General features: G+C 37.1%; 1 protein-coding gene across 1 annotated transcript in view; it reads right to left on the bottom strand.

The window, feature by feature from the left end:
• Positions 1-19,852, bottom strand: part of MPP5 (membrane palmitoylated protein 5) — a 54,575-nt gene extending 34,723 nt beyond the window's left edge. The window contains exon 1 of the mRNA XM_031064275.1: positions 19,662-19,852. The gene's annotated coding sequence lies outside the window, so the exon portion shown is untranslated. The remainder of the gene's footprint in view (positions 1-19,661) is intronic.
• Positions 19,853-20,113: the final 261 nt, after the last annotated feature.

Raw genomic sequence — 20,113 nt, 5'->3', positions numbered from 1 at the left:
CTTCAAAAGACTCAAGAGGCAACTCCCTACAAAACAGATACGAACAAAGTGTTTTCCATGAAAAACAGGCACCAACAGGACACGTACATCATGTCATTCAGCAGCCACCTCACTCAGACCTCCTTCCAGTAACTGCATCTTTGCAGTAAAATACATGCAAGGTACCTCTGCAGCAGTTTTATGAAGAGAGAGGAACAATTAAGGCTTACTTAAATTCCTTCCCATCTCACTGTGAAAGACAAATGCTGCCTGTTCTATCAGCAGCAACCTTTCTTGGTTAGCATAGCAACAGTGAGCTCCTTTAATCCGCTAAAATTGATAGCACAGGTCAAGCCACACACATAATAGCACAGAACCACTCCACACGAAGCTTTCTCTAGTAGTAACACATCTTTCTACTGCATTTATCAACACTTTTTCTTTTCAGTTACACAAACAAAGTGCTTCCTAAGTTGACTGAGATTTGAAACAACTGTTGAAAACACCAAGAATAAACATATACCACAATTCCCTTTGTTTTAAATAAACACTACTACTTACGTATCATTAATTTCTGCTTTTTAGATCAAATGAAAAATTGACAGGGAGGAGAATAAAATTACAGCTGGGGTGAGAGGGAATGAAAACAGAAACAAACTAGAGTAAGTTTCAAGAAGCTTATTGCTACAAGTCATAGCTAGACAAAAAAAGTTTAAATACCTGTGGAAGTCAGTCAAGCAATTCTGTAACATAGTATTTATGTTCTAGGTTCTGTTTATATTTTGTATCCTCCATAAAGCTTCAACACAGCCGTGCTGACAAGTCCTAAACTGTGGTGTCGCGCACAACAGAGGGCAGTCTCTGCAGCAATTAGTGAAAACCTGAAAAAAACCTCAAAGCTGTTTCAAAAGAGAGCTCACAGAAACATCCAGTAGTACAGCTCGTGAACTGGTCTGAGCCCACATCACCCCAAAACAGCACACAGATGTACCACCCCAGCATTCCAGCAGGGCTTAGATTAATAGGCTACAACTATGCATACATTTGAATACTCAGTTCTAATCAGATCTTTAGCACTCATAATCCCGGTGACAAAACCCGTTTATTTTATATATAGATATGAGTGGATAACATGGATGCCTATAAGATGCAATGAAAATATGACATGAGGTAAGTCCTTTTTTCTCATACTATTAAGTGAGTAGTTTTTTAAATGTTTAGAAACCTTCAAGCATAACAAATGAAGAGAAAAGAAATTCCTAGAATTCCAGGGATTGTTAACAGATCTCACAGGACAGCCAGAAGCATGCTAACAAGACGGTAATTTCTTATCACCCATTCACAGCTAAGGCTTCAGCTTTCATTGTCTTAAAAGTAAATATGACTGTCCTCACTTTAAACGGTGGTTATAGTCCCTCTGAAATTAAAAACACTGCTGCTATTTTAGTTTTCTAGTAAGATTTCTCCAACCCCCTTCAAAATGTGTACTTGTTGGCTCAGGCTCTTGCATTCTGGTCTCATTTTAACTCCCCATGTTTTTTAGCATGTTATTTTTAACGTCAAAGCTTGCCACTGCTTCTATGTGAAACATAGTATTAATAGCAAACCTTCATGGGTACTAGTAGGTATGTGACACTGTCACATCGAAGAGGTGACTGAACCAAAGCTAAATTAATTAATCCCAAATTAAATTGAAGTTACAATGTTCCACAATTTACATCTCATCAGATGCGTAAATTCACACAAAATGGCATTAGTTTAGTACTCCACAGCAAGTTATTCTTAAGCCACATTTACAATACTCTAACGAAAGTCTAACTTCTTCTTTACTCATTTTAATACTCCAATATCTGCTGAATTCAATTAAGAAATATCAACTAAAGAAAATGGAAATACAGCTATTCATCTAAACCTTTCATCCAAAAATGCCAAAATGTTAGCTATCTAATTCAACAGTTTTCAGAGATGATACTGGGACCAAGACTGTCTTTTATTTTACATGATTGAGCTATAGGCTCAATCATATGAATAACTGAGCCTATAGGCTTTGGAAGTTCAAAAAAGCAAAACCTTACAACATTATGTAACCAAGATACATGTGCTAGCTTCTTTCATGTGGCCATCCTCCTCAGGCTCTCTTTTCAACTCTATTTTTCAAGATTAACTGGATGCGTGTCAGGGATGATTTTAAAAGCTTTTTTTAAATGATCCCCAATGATATAACCTGATTAGCTGTGTCACTATGTTATTCACAGGTATGTGGGGGCAAAGGGGATAAGGATCTTCTGACTATTTTTCTGACCACAAAAATAGGTTGAGACTTCTAAAAATTGACATTCTGAAAAACAGGACATCAATCACAAAATTATACAATTATTCTCTCAGCTTCACAGGACTCACAATCACACACCACAAACTCAGAACAACCACATTCCATTTGAGCTCTTCTCTCATTATTTATAGGGAAAAAACCCAGTGCACAAACTATTTTAAGTACTCAGATCTCTGATGTCACAAGACTTTCATTCCTAAATTCATCTGAGATGGTGGTGACAGTTTCACTGAGCTAATCCCTAAAAAATGCTGCATAATTTTAAAAATTTTCTTCCAGAAGTATTTTCTCTTCATGGGTGTACGGTTTTCTTTGTCTAATTAGCATAATCTGTAGTTGATTTTTCTGAAGGGAACTGTAAGCAAGGTGTACAAGCCATGGGAGTGTGTATGAATGTTTTTAGCCATTTCAGTATTACTAGTATGATGAAATGCCCTGCTAGACATAAATGACAGAAGCCCTTGGTACTATGGAAGAAAGAAACTCTCCTCAGCCACGCCAAGTGCAACGGATAACTACGGCAAATGTATCCTCTAATGAACCAATCAATGGGGGACAGTTGAAGATTCCAGAGGATTATGCTCAACCAAATTCAGGTCCATGAAATCTGCTGGGATGCTTCTCAGTTCTGAGAATACAAATGGCAAAGTCAAAACTCAACATTTTGCAGGCTGAAAAAACTGCTGAGAATTTGCAGTACTGTAGTTTCTTTACACTGTGTCAGTCACATTACTTAGTATTTGCAAACACTACAGTAATTTTTTCAGGGAACTCACATAATTCATATGTTTGTGCATAACTAACTGCCAACTGCTAGAAAAGAACAAAGCTGACTAGGCTTTCAAGTGTGCCCTACTTCTGCAGCCTTCCAAACACAATCAGTAGTTCATGAATTTATGACAAGAACCAAAAAAGAGACTGTCAGTATGATTCCTTGGACTGTTAAGCTGTGCTACTTTGCAGCTGCCAAAGACCTGCAGTCTCATTACTCTTGCTCTTGACTGCTCCCTTATGCTCTCCACTTTTGGGTTGCACAGCCATTACCTTCTCTGACAGTTTTGAAGCCTGTCAAATCTGTCACCAAGCCATTTCAATTCAACAAGATTGCAGAATGTCACAAAATACTTTTGTTTGGTTGGTTTTGGTCAAATTGGCACGCCAGAACAGTTCACAATAATCTGAAAGGTGACAAGATTGGCATAAGGGTCTGGAGCACATGTTTTGAAACCAGGAGGTAAAGAGGTAAGAATAAAGACAAGTACAAACTCCTAGCCCTGACAGCAGGGAGACAAGTCCAGACAGGACTGCATCTTATGGGACCATATTCTGAGTTCTCCTCACCTCCCACAAAAAATCTCACCAACACCTACTGATTCTTTTCATCCTAAACAGCCCAAACAAAATCTTCCAAAAAAACAAACAATCAAAAAAAAAAAAAAAAACCAAAAAACAACCCACAAAAACAAAATACCACCAAAAAAAAAACACCACAGAAAAGCAACCACACACCTACAACCATTTGCATATCTTCCTGATGAGGTAAACAGGGCAGTTGAAAGGGAAGTATTGCTTTCTCTTAAAAAGCACGCTCAAACACTGTGGGTGTAAAGCACCACAAAATTTACATTTATTTTTGAGCATATTTCCTCCCAAATAAAAATGGTAAATTAATCACCCTAGTGTTTAACATGGTGAGTTCAGTATCTGAACATCTCTGCACATTCATTACTTGAGGATACTCACTAGTATTCTCTATCTTTATGTAAGTAGTATAATCCACAACTCAGAAGCAAGAGCTTCCCCCCTCCCCCTTCTTTTATAAAGGACAGCAATAACACAGATCTTAATTTTCTGCAGCAGAAGGCATTAAACAGACCACCTACTGATTAAACAGTACACTTACTGGTCAAACACTAATACAAACAAAAGTAGTACCTCAGGCATACAACAGAATTCATATATGGATGACCACTTAGGAATGGACAAAAACTACAAAACACCTTTCCCAGTACTTATCACAATGAACTTATAAACTTGCAGGAGTAATGCCAAGCATGACCAAGGAACTCATGCTGATTCCTGGGTCACACTATAAGGGAAACCTGTTGTACATACCTACACCATGCAGTAACTTAAAACACACGCCGCACTGAAAATGTGCAGAAAAATATTTTATGTGAAGTATGACCAAAATTTCACTATAGGATGTGAAAATCAAATACTCTATAAATAACCTACATTACTAGACTTCATAATAAAAACACATAAGAAAACTTCACAGGGCTAAAAAGACATAACATTAGAGACCTTCTGTACCTTATAAAAACAGTCTCACCCTTTCCTATTAAATCTAAGTGGACTCTTGGGCCTAATGTTAGCAATCTGTTACATAAATCAAAATAAAATCCTGACAGGAACAAACTCATTTCTGCTAAGTGAATTCAAGTACCTAACCGAATGCAGAGCTTTTCCTAAATCAAAGAATGACCATTCAGTTTCTGAAACTTCGTTAAAGCATGTGTTCTTTTCATTAAGAAAACATTAGAAATTTGGGACAAATTCACAGGAATGTAAGACTCCTTTCTACATGACGCCAGACAAATTTTTTAGTGTCTAATGGTGCAATAATCCTGTCCAGAAAACTGTGTCATCACTTGAGCTGTTGAATGAAGATATTAAACATGACTGTGGAAGCCAGGGAAAACCACTGACAAGCTAAGTGACATAAGTCCCTCCTCAGAACTCTCAAATCACGTTAAGGAACAAAATTTCAAGACTTAGGAAAGTGGAATGAGCAGAAACCTTTCTTTGCTTAGGATCATGGAGTGAATCTTTTAGAGTAATGAACTTCCAACACATCATTTGAACTTAAGGAAGTTTTTCTTCTCAACTGTTATACTAATCAAACTGAAGATGACTCTTCAAACAATAGTGCTATAAACTTTGTTTAAAATGTTTTTTTTCTTTGGTAGCATCTTTAAAGCCATTTTTTCCCACCCAACTCATGAGTTGAAAGATGAATAATCAGCTTTGGTTTTTACTAAAAAAAAATCTCAGTCATGCTTAATATTCTCTGCCAATGAAACAGATAAACAGTGAAATGTATGTTAATCTGTACTTTACACTTGTTATAATAACATATACACAATTGCTTGTTAAAAAAACCAACAAACCAACACCCCAAAAACCTAAACTAAACATACATTTTGCCACGTAGCTAGAACGCAGAAGTGTCTGACAACTAAAACTGGTTCCATAAACTCATATTACCTACTATGACCCACTGTTGAAAAGAAAATGTTAACATTAACAATAGTAAAGAAAATGTTAACAGCAAGAGAAATTGGAAATCACAATACAATTCCCTAGTTTTATGTGCAAATTCAAAATTCACTGATTGTCCTCACTTTATCTTTCACAAATTTTTACTTTGTCACCTGAAACAAGTTTCTATTTCTCAATAGAAAAGTGTAAGAGAGGTAAGTTATTAGGACATGACTTTTCACTGAAGTGAGTGTGCACAAAAATTAAATTAAAATAAAGTTAAGTAAACTTAAGCTAAGTTAAAATAAAAAATGGATGCAAGATAAGGAAACTTCTCTTAAGGAAAGATTTCCTCCTGGTGCTAATGTCAGATCTCAGCAACTGAGGTATTTTTTAACAAGAAAATGGGAAGAGACGTAAGAATGCTTTCAACTCATGAATGCAGGATATCTTTGCATTACAAAAGGGCAGGAAACATTAAGAATATATTCAAAAAGGTTATTGAGCAATACCCAGAAGACTCTATCACACACTCAACCCCTTAAACAAATACCTAGAGATTAAGTTTGTACAAGTTATACATACCTGTGATGCAAACACATATACATGCACTACACCAACACACCTGATAAATCTCTCTAAAGAAAGCATCACAACATTTTATTACCCAATATTTATAGCTTAGCCATCAGGCCCTTCTGAATCAGAATGTAAGAACTCAGTGTCCCAAAATAACCCCAAAGACATAAACTGTAAACTCTCTCATTTATAGCCACTTGAAGTAACAGTGTCTTGACTAAACATTCCAGAACCACCAGAGCATAGACTCCTTTGGAACACACTTATTAGAAAGTTGAAGCTTCATAAGAACACAAATGCCGTCCAACTGAACACAAACTACTATTAAATTCAGAAGTCAGAGCCAAATTTCCCTAATTAAGCTTATCTGAGAGTGTTAGCAACATATCTGGCAGTTCTTTGGTTTAAAGAATAGTCTTCTGTAAATTAGTCTTTGACTGTTTTACTAAACTAATACTTTGAATAAAAAGAACCATAACATTCTGGGCATCCCTAATTAAAATCATCTTTACATAACTGTAATAGTATCAACTTTTGAGTGAAAGTATTACTTTGTAAACCCTTCAGCAAAATGAGAAGCCTGGACGCTGCCCTCATGCTGAGACCACACAGACGGATGTCTTCCTCTAGAGGTGGAGACAAATCAGCAACTTAACACTAGTCAAAGTACAAGACTGCAATTTGCACCACGACACTGAAACATTCTGGAAAACACTGTTACAATTATGAAGTCAGCCTGAGACAGACTGATTGCAAAAACATACCATAAATGATGGCATACACCATCAATGAAAGTCAGAACACCTGGAAATATTCTCAGCACTTTTGACACAAAATTGTCAGTCTTGGCCTATTGCAAAACCAGGCATCTTGGCGTCAATTGCTGCTCCAGACTACTACCAGAAGCTGTATACAATATGAATGCTAAGGAGGACCCACCTTGTTTTTTCCTGAGAAAAACCAGAGAAAGGAATGAAAACGTAGAGGACAAAAATTGGGAGAAAAAAAGGGGGGAGTCTAGAACTAAATGATATAAGGAGAATCCAGAGTAATTATCCATTCCAGCAATAATCAAACCAACAGCAAAGTCAAAGTACTCCAAATTCCCTGCTTGTATAAAAAGCAGAATCCATTGTCAAGGAGCAAGGCTAAGATGACAGAACAGACAGCAAGAACACTAACTAGATATGGGGCTTAGGGCCAATATCAGCATTGCTGTATGCTGCTTGGGAAGCTGCCACTGTCTTTACACAAAGTTTTTCAGATCAAAGAGGTCAGCCAAACGGTAACAGTAAAGAGTGAAAGTTATGGTCCACTGGAAGAGATAAACTGTGTTTTCTCTCTATGACAGAAGAGTAGATAGAAAGCAAGCATATTTTCTTTGATTCTGGTATATGAAATGTGATGAAAAGTAAACCGAAAGGGTTATGTATGTAGAAATTATAACTACCCAGTCTGGTGCATATATCTTGTGAGCAACAGGAAAAAGCAGCAAAATTAGAAGACAGAACACCTAATACCACTGTGAAGCACCAGATCCACCACAGACCAATCTTAGGCCTTCACTGCAGTCATCCGAAGAGACAGGCAGGTTTATCCTGACCCTAACCATGGCATCTGACAGGCTGCAAGCACTCTAGTCGCTACATTATGTACATTTGTCACTGTAAAGTTTGCAAATATTTGGTCCTTCTCTTGCCTAGCAATTTGAAGAGCTTTGACCAACTAAAACAGAAGACTACAGTTTCCTAAACATACTTTTTTCAAGACTTCACAACAGTAAATTCCCACAATGCACTGGAGCAGCACAGCTGAAAAACTTCAAGATGCAGCAGTATACACCACCTATCCCTCATCAAGCACGTATATCCATGTTTCAGAGCAATCAAGCTACATCCTCCTACCAGTTTCCCCACTTGAACTTAAGATATTATTCTGCAACATGGAGACATCCTCCACCTTATATCACAATGCACAACAGCCAGCTTATCAGAATAAAGTGGCAGAAAACAAACCAAAGAGAAAGGTATCTACCATTCTCAGTAGCAAAAAGCTCTGAGATCATGAGGTCATCTGCATATAAAACAGTGGTCTCTCTCCATCACCAAAATGACTGCAATTTTTGATGAATTACAGATTTTTCAAAGTTAAATTGTAGAGTAGACCATACACCCAGAATAGGTTTTGCTCATCTTAAAAGAACCAGTACTGTCTAAAGACCAGTAGTGTAAATTAGAGAGACATGACATGATTTACACATGAAACAAAAAAATACACAAAGAGATGTACAGATAAGGAACAGCCTACAGGAGTTAAATAATTCATTTTTAATTAAAAGGCTATTTGACAAAAGTTAAGACCAAAAAAGTGGTTTGCTTACAAAAGTAATGAAGGGCAATGCACAAAATGAACCAAATAGTTACATGAACTGGAAAAGACATGCAAATACAAGAACATGATTTTAGTCAAGCTATCACACAGCTATAGCAGCTAAATAGCATTATGAGAACAATGTTACTGGCTCCCTTCATCCCCCATGTCAAAGGGAGACATGTCAGGACCTCAGTAAATTTTTTTCACCACAGAGGCAAGAGTATGAGGAGGACTGCCATGACCACAGGTCAGTTAAAAACAGCCTTTTAGCAAATTTTCAAAGGACCACTCAGTATAATGTCTGGAAAAAAAAATAAATTTGCAATAGAGATATTTCTGGGAAACTGCATAACAGCAAAATCTGCAGATACAAGTTTAGAGGACTACAATTAAATTACATGGTGAAGTTCTTGGGTCCAGCACAAACAGCAATGGCCTAAAATTAATAAACCATGATAAATTTAATTTCTGTCTCTGCTGTGCTAATTAGGCACTCCAAGTTCTTGACAACTTATTATCTGAGGCACCTACATTTTAATCACAAGTATAGAGAACAGGGCTCTCAGAAAACAGACTGCTCCCTCCCTGGCATATCAGTGCATCAGGCAGTATGGCTCTGCAGGGTCCTGGCTAGGTGACAGGTTTTGTCCGGGCACAAAGCTTGAATTCCTTCTTTATTCACTAGAAGATGCGACTGTTGTTTTTAGAGACAGCAAAGAGTCTAATTATGAAGCCACTGAATATGGTCTTTCAGGCACAGTCTGGTAGACTGAAAATACCTCTAGCAAAGAATTTTAACTGAGATTTGGAATGCCATATACAAGGCAAGTAAAATCAGTTTGGGAAATAGTTTGTCATAGTACGAAAGTGCCAGAAGTAATGGTAGATACTCAGTTTTGTACCATTCATCCAAAGGAACAAAAGTAAATCTTTGTGGCTTAGAGCTCCTCATGAGAGGTTAGCAGAAATGTGAAGCAGTATTAGTTGTTAATAATATCTCACTGAAAAGTCCAACAGGTTAGCCCAACCTGTAACCCAGTAGATACACTGAGAACAGCACCAGTCCCTTGCTTGAAAGCAGCTCCTCTCATATTGTCCTAAAGCCTTACAGACAGAGGTTGTTCACTAACAGCTCTGCATATTACTTTCTTTTTCAGCACCCCTTCTGAACACTTGTTACATGCATGCTGTGTGATAACAGGAAACAAAGGCAAGGTTGTAGGAATACCCTTTATAGTTTTGCACAGTGAGAACACAGGTTCTTGCCCAAAGGAAGCATTTAACACCAAGAATTTATCAGAGATGGGAGAACCGAACAGACCAAGAACATCCAGATAATTTTTCTGAACAAGCCAGGAACACTATGGTGACTTTACCATCCTGTCTGGAACCAGAGCATAGAGAGCAATAGCCACTTTTTCAAATAACATGGGAAAAACACTGACTACCTGAGTAGAGCTGCAGCACTGTTCACATAGAAGGGTAGGTACTGATCTCTTCTCTGGTCACCAATGAAGAACCCAAGGAAATGGCATGAAGCTGCATCAGGGGAGGTTTAGGTTGAATTTTAGGAAAAGGCTCTTCGCCCCAAAGGTGGCTGGGCACTGGAACAGGCTCCCCAGGGAAGCAGTCACAGCACCAGCCTGACAGAGTTCAAGCAGCATTTGGACAATGCTCTTGACACAGGGTGTGACTCTTGGGGTGTCCTGTACAGGGCCAGGAGCTGGACTCAATGATCCCTGTGGGTCCCTTCCAACTCAGCACGTTCTGTGATTCTACACTTGGAATAACCAACTAGCAATTCTGGTCACTGGGTTTAATCCTTAGTGCTGAATCAACCAACAGTATAAGCGAGGCAAATCAGAGCAGATAGATGTGATTTTCACAGTGTCTTGATGAAATTTCTACACTTTATTGTTACTTTTCACCTTTGGCTACTAAGGAAAAAAACTAATTTTGGGATGTACATTACCTGTTATCCATTATTTGTTTTGTCACTTCAAACTGTCACTTTCACACTTACTACAATGCAGTTTAGGATGGGCTATAAATCCATTTGAAATTTTCAAAACAATCAATGCAGCAGTCATTGATGATTATCAATGGAAACAGACTAATTAGACAGGACACCCAATATTTACAACAATGAATTCAATTTTTTTCAAGTCTGTGATTTTTGCTTCAAAGCTGCAGAAACTGACAACTTTTTAAATCAAATCAATTATTATATTCTTAGGAACATATCTGTTTAGCAGAGACATTCTGTTAATAATATCTCACTTAAAGTATTGGAGTGTAGTTGTAGTTTTTTGGTCCCCAGAGACTGTAAATCATCTCAGCAATGCAGGCAGAGAATTTTGTTCCACCACTACCAAGGCTACAGTGCTTGACATAACAAAATTTATTTTTGCAAAGCAGAAATAATAAAGCAAAATTAGAAAGGTTTAGGTATCCCATGGTTGGGTAAGTTTTATGTATCCCACAGGTGGTCCATCACTTCCAGGTGTTTTGAAACTTGAACCGAAAGCTTCACATCCTTTTTTCCAACTGACCAATTCACTGGAAGATACTTGTCTAAGATGTATTTTCTACCTGAAGCCAGCTCACATTTTATATTAAAAAACTCTTTAGTCAGTTTTATCTAGAGAAGAGGACTGGCATTCATAACCTTTTTGTTCTTGATGAATTCTGAATTCATGTAAAGAAACAGTATTTTTTCCATATATTTACTTATTGTTCACAGATTAAAAATATGCTGAGTTAGAGTGAAAAAATAATGTTACAAATTAGGTACTGAAATCAGAATCTATTATTTGAGGTCAGTGAGATTTATGAATACCTTCATGCTCCACTAACTCAAATCATTCTAAGTATGCACCTATGCTCTTTCAAGACCAAGTTCTGGAATTCTGAATACAAACAAGGGGTATTTATTAGAGAACTTTAAGTTTTAGCAAGCTAAATCCATAAACATACTTTTAACACTTTCTTATTCCTCTAAACTTTAGAGCACCCATTCACACAGCTCCCATGCACAACATTTCAGTCTTAAGAGTAACAGGTCTCACACTTTTTACTGCTGTCATTATCTGGCTTTCAGTTCTGTACACCCCGTGGTCCTGTACATTAAACGGATGCAGTGCATTTCTGCATGGTATACCTGCTAAACAAAAATGTTCAGAAATATACCTGCATGAATATACTAAAATAACAACATACGAATCCATGATACCTGAAACAGTGTAATGGTCAGCAATAATATGCTACTTATGGGTTTCTCAAAGTAGAAGTCACAAGTTTAACATGGAATTTGTTGTGAAGAGACCATAAAATAAGGTCAATTATTATTTCTCCTTGTGGTTTTTTTTTTTCAAAGAAAGAAAAAAATAAGACTTAAAATGAGGCTGAACTAAAAGAACAGCAAGCTTAAATTAAAGATGCTGATAGACAAGCTCTAGCAAATCTTGTTGTAGCAGATTAAGTTACTATCCTCAGCTGTAGGCTGCTGCCATCAGAAGTCACTGATCCCAAAAGTAGAACTGTCAGGAGGGAACATGTGCTGCCACCTCAGCCACTTCATTGTTAAGACTGGCATGGCAGTTTGCTTCAGATATCACATCATGAACCATAATGACTGAGGAACAAGCACTTGTTAATTCTGCAAATGAACTAGAGCAGAGGAGTTGAGCAGGAAAAGGTCAAAAACTGACACAAAATCTAGGATTCCCCAGAGCTGTAGCTGCAATCTAAATTTCTTCTAAAGTAGAAGGAATTAGCTGAGCCAATCCTCACAAATCCATCCAAGAATAAAAAACACAATCTCACCAGAAAGTATCAGAAACACAATGTGAACTGTCGAACAATTTGTAAATAAGTTTAACAGGCAATGATTAATCACGTTAAGTACTTTAAAGGCTGAATATTCAATTTCAAATTAGCTTTAAGAAATCAAGAACTAAAGATTTGTATGGAATTTTAATTATCACAAGAAGTCCCAACTACGTAAGTTTTAGGGAGCACTAACACACATAGTATCAAATGAACAGCATTACATATCTTTCTAAGACTTGACAAGAGTATGCACTTAAGAGGGAACACAAACCAGTCTACATTTACTACCCAACCATTTAGGTATGCAGCTGCATTCATTAAATATTTGTACAGAAAAGGCTTCAAAAATATTGACATAAGGAGAAACTGTATGAAGTTCTAACCAACAGAGGTCAAAAACTGGCTTAGGGGATAAAGTATATATAAATTCAAGTGTGCAACTCAAGTTGTTAAATTTTAAAGAACATATACGCAAATATTTAATACTTCCCTACTACAGAAGGCTTCAAAAAAGAGGTTGGCGCATCATAAGCAGGTCTAACTTAATTTCTGCAGATCATCCCATCTCAACTTTAACTGAGGTATTTAAATTCTACGGCTGCTTTCTCAAGCAAGTACATCATGCTGATTCCAAGTTCAGCATCATACAGATGAATTTATAACAGAAGGCCCTACTGCTGATCAAAGCTAAGCCATCAACAGACTCATCCATGACATTTTAGCAGAAAGGAGTCCACAGTTTTGACATTATTATATTGTAGTATTGTTTTGTTAATATTGTTCAGTTATTCCAGTTCTTCATTCTCCCCTTTTTGAAACCAAACCAAGCTCTTTACAATCTTGTAGCCCAGTGCAGCACAGCATCTAGTTGAGATAACCTACCACATTTTCACAGGACAAATTTCATTAAGTGCATCCCAAGGAAACGTAGGAATTGACAAAGTAAACGTCACTTGTCCTTCTTCCCAAAAGAAAGAGAAGTAGTGTGATCCAACACACAGAACCTTTGCTTCCCTCCCAGTTTTGCTCATCTTCCCTAAGCAGAGAGAACAGACTCACTCATGTTTGAAGGTCTGCAGAAGGAAAGAATGCAAGAAGACGAAAAAGGGGCCAAAAACGCATGGTCAGAAATATAAGTTCACATTAAATCAGGAAAGACCTATGGAAAAACAATATATCATGACTCTTCAAAAGTGATCCTAAGACTAATCCCTAATTGCAGTAAGTGTACTAGTCTCAATAAATAGACACAAAAAATTAGCATTTAACCTAAAAATTACTTCATAAGCTTTAAGCCAAAACCAACTCTTCACTGCTGCTTCAAAATATATTATTAGGTGCTGGGTTCTCTTTTTTCAGTCAAGAAAAAATAGCTCTCCATTGCATATTATTTTGACTTCTCCATACTTCAAAATGAACAAAAGCCTAAAGAAATAAATGACCTACAAAATACATAACAATAACCAGACCTTAGCTGAATAGCTTTTCACCTGTTATCTTAAAATCATCCTCAATATTTTATCTTTTGGGAGGAAGTACAAGTGACATTTACTTTTTCAGTTCTTAGCTTTTCTTGGGATACACTTTCAGTCTTTACTATTTACATCTTGCTTGATGAGCTAATGAAGAAAGAAGAAATCTAAGTAGGCTGAAAGCAGAAAAGAGTCTACCTGACTGCAGAATCCTCAAACTGCTGCTCTCTTTCCACTGAAGCCAAGCAACTTGCCTCTATAGAGTTCTAGCTGGCCTTCATTATATCAGCTTGAAGGAACACACTTCACCAGAAGTGTTTATGACAATAGCTAAAATCTTGAGAGAAGATCACAACACACACCAAGTTAATATTCTCTGAACACGAAAGAATTAAATTGATAATTCCATTGAAAGAGTCTACAAATCTAACAAGAACTTAGGCTCAAATGGATTTTTAGTGCTGTTTATACTCTTAAAAACATAAATATGTGAAACAGACTATTCCACTAAACCAATACGGTGAGGCTAGCAAGTCATTTTAGTCAGTCAGCCCAAGAGGACAATGTTGAGCTGATCAGCTTTTACCTCACTTTACACTAAGACACTGTGCTAATTCCTGCCTGTAAGTAATTAGGTTACTAATTTAGAACTTATCTTGATTACTGAAACAAAATTAAATGGTAAGAGTTTGTTTAATGTTGGTTTTAACTCTTGTACAACAATCACCACCTTTAAATACATGTACCCAGTTCCATTTTAAACCAATTTCCTTCTATCTTGCATTTGAGGACTTTTAATACCACTCAAACAAAATGTAAATGTCATTGCCTAGTGCCACTAAACAATTCCATCACCACTTGATCCTAGAGGAACTGATTCTGCGAAAGCACGTGATGTCCACTAATGCTCCACTGTCCCAGTAAGAGAGGACTAAGTTTCTCTGCTGACATCACACAGCCTTTCAGACATTGGGAAGAAGAGATTAGTTCTCTGAAAACAATTATAAACATCTGTAAGAAGTGCAATCAATATCATACAAACCTATGCAATCCAAACCCTCACCCATTTCCAATCTCCACATTTAACCCAAAGGCTTGAGCTTTGCTTTCAGAGATGGCAGAACATGTAGAAAACGAGGCATACCAGAGGAATTAGCAACATGCTCTGTTAGCCAATACAAGACTTGCAGTTTTCTACAATGCACAAAGCAGTTATCTATAACACAGTTTTTCTACAAAAGCAACTTTAATTACCTTAGCCAAGGTACACTGAATTAACCTATAATTAATCTCTCTTAAGTTTAATTAACAGTAGCTGACAAGTAAATGGCAATTTGATAAAACAAGACAAACAAGGGCAATCACAAGCTCTCAACCACAACATTGCAGGAACACTGCATGATCTGATATTAAGGTGAGGCCTCAGCTTTATACACAAAGGCATCACATTCAAAAGAAAAAGTTGCCATGGTATCTGTGACAGTAAAGAATTTAACTCAGTACCACAAACACCATGCAGACAAACTTGCTTCCCTCCCTAGTTTTCTCCTCTGCCACACTAAAAACCAGTGATTTCTAAATAAGTGACTAACAGCCAAGACATTACCAAAACATACCACCTCCACTGACCTTAATTGTAAAGATCATCTCAGTTAAGAAAACACTTGGGTTTACACTTGAATATTCAGGTTTGAGATCTAAGAAAACACTTAGGTTTTTACCTGAATATTCAGAGAGCTGACCGTGCTGATTTCTCTGCCACCCAAATCAAGATCAAAATTTGGCTCTAGAAAACCTCAAAAGCTAAGTAATTTCTCTCAACAGTGTTTTTACCATGACATAATGTCAGTTATATTTCATCTACCTTCAGATAAGCTCTTTAAAGTTTCATTCCTCTTTAGTATACACAACTCACTCCTATGACATCACACAGCTCGCATACTCTTCACAATATACTGTTAAAATGAGAATTGACTCCTTCAGGTACTAGCATGCATTGTCCTCCTTTGAGCTCACACATTCGTACTCTGAACTCCACTCAAAACTACTGGTACCTAAATGAATACTTTTCCAGCTCTCCTTCCTGACTTTTAAATTAAAGTCTGGAAACAGACTCGGAATGCATACCAGCCACCTCCCAGCACCATCACCAGGTCAAAGAGCAGATGCTGAGGTTGCACTGGCACTTCCCAGTTATCAAAGGTTTATGGTTTTACTGAATTCAGCTTTCTAGAGGGCTTGAAGAAACCACTGAACAACTTCACACAAGACAATTCACGCTATTCAGTTGATGCAGGTACCCAGGTTGATTTAGATGCTAACACATTGACTATTACCACACTTGAGCGCTCCTAATACCTTTTGTAAAGGACCTCTTAACTGTCCTATCACTTCTAATATATCCTTGCCAGAAATCATTCCTCGTTTTAAACTGCTTTTCCCCAGAAAAACTCCCACATTTGAGAGTCTTCTGAATTATTTGTTACAGCCAAATAACCACACATAACCTAAAACAGCTTCCCCAGAAGATGCATCCTGGTACAAGAATGAAAATTGTGGTTTGGTTTCTATCTTCTATTTCTTAAAAAAAGCTATATTTTCCCAGATTTTCTATTTAACATCGATTGTTTTGTTAGACCTCTGTAGGACATGAGGAGTTTACTGTCTATGCTCATAAATTATAGCAAATTCAGACTCTAAAGACCATGAGCTGTCTTGTCACATGTATCAATAGACGAGCCTTTTCTCCAACCATAGAATTGAAATTTTAACAATGGAACACTAGAGGCAAAAGCAAGTATTAAAAATGTTCAAACAAAACTATTAGCTATTTCTTATTCATTATTTTTTTTTAGAAAACAATTACTGCCAGAACTAGAATAGATACATGATGCAACAGGCAAATAATTTAAGGAAACACAAGTCACTGACCAGCCCTATTATAGCAGATAATAATCACAGGTATGTTGAAACAATTACATTTCTATATCTAATTATTTGGCGTCTTAGAACAAAGCAGAACTAGATCCACAAGGGAACATAAATGCCATGCCACCTACTTGACTCCACAACCCACAAATAAACAACCAAGACCTGCTCTAAAATGAAAAGGAAGTGTTACAGGTACTGTTCAGATATTTAATATTCAACTTGAGTAGGAACTGGCCGAGTCAGATAAGAACAAACATAAAGATCAGAGATTTAAGTATTCAAAATTTCACACCATGCTAGGGAAAAAAAAAACACCCCCAAGAAAAATCTCTTTCCTTTATTCTTTCAACACTTTGTCTGTAAGAAGGAAAGAAGACCTGAATCCATATAATTATTTTGTACTTGATCAAGCAAGTCCCTGGGCTACATATTCACTCCCTTCCTAAATGACTACTACTCCTCAAGAATCAAACCAAACACCCACTGGTCTAGCAGTTAAGGTATTCCTTTTGGGAATTGGCAGCTCCCCTAAAGAGTAGAAGGATTTGAATCCAAATCTCAATATGCTGGGTAGGTACTCAAAATAATTTCCACATCTTTAAGGAAATGCAACATTGCATCCTTTTTCTGCCAAAAGAGAAGTGTGCAAGATTAGGTCTTCACAGAATTGGGGCATTCCTTTTAGAAGTGTGCATTACTGATGGTATCTGTGTTTGCTTTCTAATTTAACCACTGCAACCTTTGAGAGTTACAGCATTTTTTTCTTCCCACACAGCTGTCTTAGTATGCAATTAGACAGCATTATAAAACAAGTCTTTATCAACAGACATATACAGCTGATCTCCTCCCATTAAAAAAAACAAACAAAAGCTTAATTTAAAATAGTCTGAGATGTAAATTTAATTAGTTATAATTTCCTCTTTCTTCTGCTTCATATTTTAGCTTGAACTACACTAAGACATTTTGTCTAGCTTATCTAGCTGTATTGGGAATGAAGGAAAGAGGATGTGTACATAAAGTGCCCCTGTTGTCAGAACTACTGTATTGAATAAAGCTCCAAGGTAGACAACTACACCAGAAAAGCAACTCTGCCAGCAGACCTGATTTTAAACCACCACTTAAATTGTTTCCACCGAGTTTTCTACCACAGACATACTGCAAACGTTTTCAAATACACAAATGCCTTTCTTTGCCCATTAATAAAATGAAAACAATAGAGCAGTATTTAATTAATATTTACAAAACGTCTTGAGGTTTTCAAATGCATGATCAAGGCAGTAATTAGTTTTCCAAATACCGTAATGTTGAGCATTTCTGCAACAGTGACTGAGAAAGTACTTTAAAAATGTCAGTTGCTAAACATTTAAAAATTTTAAACGTGGCACATGAATACAAACACAGATCCTGCTATCTAGGAAGTAGCACACTGTTTGAAATTTTAGCCTTCAGCATTCTAAAAGCCTAACACGGTAAAAGGAATACACTTCAAAGTACAAACTGAGAAAAAAAACAGTAGCTGAAACAGTTAAAACAGTTAACTTCGGATGTTAAGATCCAGTCTTTGAAGAGACATAATAGAATTTGCATCTAAAAATGCTGTAGGTTTTTTAAAAGCCTGCAACTTTCAAGTATAGCAGGAGATTCTAATTAAAGCAGCAAATGAAGTATTAGGAAAATTTAATCTTTCCATTACAACAAATGTAATTATAAACAAGGGTCAATATATGGATGCACATAAACTTCAGACTACATTAAGTTTTCTGTACCCATAACTCTTGGTATGAATCCCAACCTCTGCATTGCATTTTCCATGGTTCTTTATCACGTACTGTTGTGGTAATTAAAGATGCCTGTCACCCCTCAAAGGTCATAAGTAATTCCTGCAGATTCCTAAGCCAGATATATCAGTCTACTGATAAATATTTTGATGCACACTTCTAAGTCCAGAACTTTTGAGAAGAAATTCAATAAAAACTAAGCAAAATTACAATCTTTACCAACAGCTAACTCTATACAGAAAAACATCACCATCCACTGTTATTCCACACATTGCGAGGTAATATGACACACATTGGACGAATGTAAACTCTGAAAAAAATACTCAAAAAAGAGTTCTGTGACCACGGACTAACATTTAAATCTCTATTGCTTTATTAACAATAATGATAATTAAATGCACCATCCTACAACACTGCTTCAAAACGCTATTTTTGATGCCTTGTTAAAAGTGTCTACAATGCTAACCATTAATTAAGCTTTTAATGTGTAAAATACTGGATTTTTTTTTAAGCACAGCATGTTGGAAAAGAGTTTACATGTGTATCATCCAGCCAGACTCTAAATTGTTTGGCATTCAGATGTTGTAATAACAGCTCTAATATGATCATAAGAAAAAATAATGTACTGTGAAAATTTGGACAACACGTCAAAACCAAAAGCTTGCAGACTCACATGCCTGAAGACAATACAAAGGTTCCTCATTTTTTTACAAATTCATGAAAAACACCTCAATCGTCAAAGAGGGCAGAGAGATCCGTTTAAGGCATAGGCAAAAGAAGCAGCAAACACATAAAAGATCACTATCAGTCACTTGTTAGAAGCCTGACTGCAGTCAGCTATATATCATCATGTATCTAGAATGGAAGTATTTTGCTCTGTTCAGTGAGCTATGGATATAGTGTATGCCTAAATAATTACAATAGAGGCTTCATTTAAAAAAAAAATTACTCTCACGTCACTTATTTACTCCTTTTAATATTCCTCATGAAGTTATTTTCGTGGATCTGTCCCATGTGAGACATCTAACAATATTATTATTTTAGGCAGGCTTTGTTTGTATATAAATATCTCAGTAGGGTCAAATACAACTTAATTTAATTTTCTCACGCGGTCTGTCTCACCAAGCTCACAGTCACGGCGCTCTTTGTTGCCTGGCTGTAGTGTCTCTCCCTCCCACCGCACGGGCTCGATACCTCCGCTAGGAAAGCGGCAGCACGGCAAGAGCATTTCCACTCCAGCTCTGGGCAAACGGAGCCGCTCCAAGCGGGATGTGCGCTACCGACTGCAGCCTGTAAAACACGCTGCAAGTCGCTCACGTTCAACCTGCTTTAACTTAGCTCCGCAAAGCTTCATAAACCAATACGAAGCAAAAACTTCGCAGAGGAATCATTTCCAAACACAGAGCTGCCAGAGCATCAGAAGTGCACGGGAGGGGGGCCTACAGTTCCCCCCTCACCCTTGTTTAAACACGTACACAACCCACTACAAGTCCGCAGAGAGAGCACACAGCCAAGTGCGGGAGGTTTTCTTACAACTCCTGGGCCTAAGCTCCCGGGAGGCACCCCGAGAAAGG

The sequence above is a fragment of the Geospiza fortis genome, unplaced genomic scaffold (assembly GCF_000277835.1).
Source record: "Geospiza fortis unplaced genomic scaffold, GeoFor_1.0 scaffold54, whole genome shotgun sequence".
NCBI classification, from domain to species: Eukaryota; Metazoa; Chordata; class Aves; order Passeriformes; family Thraupidae; genus Geospiza; species Geospiza fortis.
The sequence above is the reverse complement of the archived record's forward strand: the minus strand, read 5'-3'. Positions and strand labels throughout refer to the sequence as shown.